Here is a 3,528-nt window from a genome sequence, read left to right on the forward strand (position 1 = left end):
GTGAGCTTGCTTTCATAAGGGGTCAGGAGTGGTGTGCTTTACTCCCTGACTGGATGTACATGTGGCACACTGGTGGCTGCTGGTGCTTACACCTTACAGAGGAGGCTGAGAATACCCAGCTGAGTGATGTGCTTTGGTGAAGACAGGTGGGTGGAGCTGCATGGCACTGATGTGTTCACAGGCAGTGTGACAAATGGCTCCTCTTGCTTTGAACCGTGCTGTGGTTCCTGTTGTGCAGGTTCGGGAACTGCCTGTGTTTGTCCCCAGGCCAGCACTGCTGGGTGCCGCTTCCCGTGCAAACCAGAGCCTTGTGTCTGAGCTGGCTGGAGCACTGTGATTCCCACCCCCACCAGCCCCAGACTGGGACAGCTGAAAATAGAAGGGTCTCTGAGATATGTCAGTAGGCTGCTATGTTCTTCCTCTGTGAGATCAGGAATAAATTCAGTAGCATTAAGCTTACAATGTAAGAAGATGGAGGGTGACAACTTCGGCTGTGCTACATTCTCTTCAAGGAAATACTTAAGGTACAGAAACTGAAAAGGCCAATGAGAGTAGCATCAAGGTAGAAAGAGTATAAAGTATTCATAAACTTCCACCAACAGAATCTTAATTTCAAATCAAAAGTCTCTTGATGGATGCTGTCACTGCCTTGACTTTACTCCCTAAGCCAGAATATATACATCTCATTTGATACAACCTTTGCCTCCTGTGGAAAGTAGCAGAGTAAGTGTGCTACCTGTTCTCCCTGCTCTGAAGGTGATCATTCAAGGTAGGAGCACTTGTTACAACTTTGGCTGCTTTGGTTCAAATGGTGCTAGCACAGCTGGCCTTTGTGGCCCAAGGGGGATTGTAATCTTTGAGGAAATACCTGGTTCATTTACACAAAGTAACTTCCCTACGACTGCAGGTACAGAGGAGATTTGTATTGGAGGGTACCATGAACTATGGGGTGTCTCATGTTTGGAACAAAACTTGTGTAGATGAAATTATTCATGCTGCAGCAATTCAAAATGAGGGAATTTACATATAATCCTTTAGGACTGAGATACAATACAGGACTGTGCTGCAGGGATCAAGTAACTACAAAGTCAGTTTAATTGCTAGCATTAGAAAGGCATTAAACTGTAGTTGTGGTGAGCCTCACTTCAGGTTAGCAAAACTAGACTTAGGAGTGAAAACTATAAGCAGTGATGTTCATGGACACAGCAGTAGCAAGGAAATGCAGGATTGTAAATATGCTGAACTCTGGTTATGCATGGGTGTGCTGTTTGTCACTCACTGTCAAGCCAGTCAGGCCCTGCTTGACAACAGCTTGATATGAATGCATCTACAGAAGCTGTGCAGGCAGCTGTGTGAAGGTTGATTTACAACAGCAGCATTACAATAAGTGCTTTTAAAGATTTTTGAAAGTCCTGCCTATCTGAAACTGAATTCCTGTTTCAAGGTGAAATACTCTTAGTACAAAGGAGCTCTTGGCCTGTCTAGAAATATTCTCATAAGAGTGTGATATCCCAGCATTGCCTGTTGGTGTAGTTCTAGTTCTTAACACAGTTGCTTAAGAGTGGTGCTTGAAAATTATTTCAGGAGCCAGTTTGCTGAGCAATGACTGTTTGGGCCCCTCACACACACCTGCAGGCAGCTGTGGGTTCTGGGAGCTGAGAGCCAGGAAAATGCCTGTTGGGGAAGGGGCACCTGTAACAGCACTGCTGTTGGAGCACTCACCTGGCTGGGGGAGCTTCACTTCCAGTTCCTTGTCCAAAATCACAGGCATGCATCTTCTTCCTGAAAGAGGCTCCAGGATAGAGTGCTCCATCTCTGTTCAGCATCTGAAAATTGTCTCCCTTCCAACTATACTTAAACATTAACTGGAATGATTAGATAAGAGCCTCAGCTTTTGTAACTGAGAGCCTGTCTCCTGCACATAAAGCAAAGCTGGACCACAAACGCAGTGCTGTGTGTCTTCCACATCACTGGGCTGCTGGGTTGTGTTGGCTTTTAACTAGTCAGCTTCTGGGAGGTGTCAGTTTGGTACATTTTAAAATATTTCTAATTATTTTTATTACCCTATTCCACCAAGAGGTAATGCTTCTTCTCATCTGGCCTGGCTGTGACACCAGTGCAAAGTAATGTGCCATAGCAAAGATTCAAATACTTTTTCCCAGTAGATAAGAACTTAACAAATAAGCTCATCTTCAAGCTGAATGTGCAGCTCTTGAAAGTGAAACCTGTGGGGCAGTAGTAGTTTTTAAAATAGCTTTGTAAACAACCTTATAACCCTTTGTACAAATGCATTAATGATGCTGTCAAGATGCACTTGGAATTTGCACATGATGCTGGGGGAACAAACCATTAACAGAAGGCTCCATAGGAGTTAGTGCTACTTTGCCTTGTCATAGCTGGGTGTTTCCATCTGCTCTTTGATGGGGAAAGGCAGAACCACAGATATTATGCTGAGTTTGTAGTTTAATCTAGTGGTTCTCGCTAGTGATCTAGAATAATGGGGATTTTTTTAAATTTTAAGGGGATTTTTTAGAAGTTCATAGCTTCCTGTATTACCTCACAAGTAACAGCGTTACCAATATACTCCAAAGAACCTTGTTAGCAAGTGCTGCTCTTCACTCACAGGAGGACAGCTGGAAAAGCAGCTCTGTGGAAACCACTCAGTGTAACTGCCCAAAGGCCTCGTGGAAAACATCAAACAGAACCAACCAAAAGAGGTCACGCTCCTGGTTTAGCTGCACCATGGGTAGGTGTCTAAGACTAAGTTTCTTGGAGGAGTAGAGAGCCTGTTAGACCTGTTAAAGGAAAGGGAACAGTCACAAGCCTGTTCTCCCTGACTCCCTGATCCTGTGTTGCACAGCTTTTGCCAAGAAGGTCTTGCTTTGCCAGTAGCTCCATGTGTGCAGGAAGAGAACAGCAAGAGCCCTGAAAGCTGGCAGTGCTGGGCACTCAGGATCACAACAGCCTGCACAGCAGTGGCTAATTAAGATGGTAAACCCAATGAACCACACAGAGTTAACACTCTGCTCGTACCATCCTTCCTCTAATTCTTGACCAGTGAAAGATTGTAACTGGAGATGAAAGCAATACTTTTTCTATTGCAGTCTTCTGGAAGATACAAAAAAAAAAAAAAAAAAAAAAAAAGGTAAAAATTACGGATTACAACCTACTACCAGGAATAGAAATATAGAAATATTAAGCTTACATTTGACTGCTTTTGTAGTGATAAGAGCTGTAGAAACTAGCTGTTTGGAAGCTGGCTCACCACTGTGAAAGGCTATGGGTATTTGCTTGAATGTGGAACTACTAGGCTAGTAAAAATGAAGAAGGAATAAAGATTTAAAAAGCAAACAGGAGAAGGAGATGCCTGAAGATGAAGCTTTCTCCACAGCAGGCTATAGCAAGAGGGTAGCATGGAAGGCTCCTCCCTGAGCTTACATAGAGCTGCATTAACCCTTGGCATGGGATAGCAAAGAACCTGGCCAGAGGATGCATTAAGAACATTAGAAATATTTCCAAGACTATTAC

Source organism: Molothrus aeneus, chromosome 5, assembly GCF_037042795.1.
Source record: "Molothrus aeneus isolate 106 chromosome 5, BPBGC_Maene_1.0, whole genome shotgun sequence".
NCBI lineage: Eukaryota > Metazoa > Chordata > Aves > Passeriformes > Icteridae > Molothrus > Molothrus aeneus.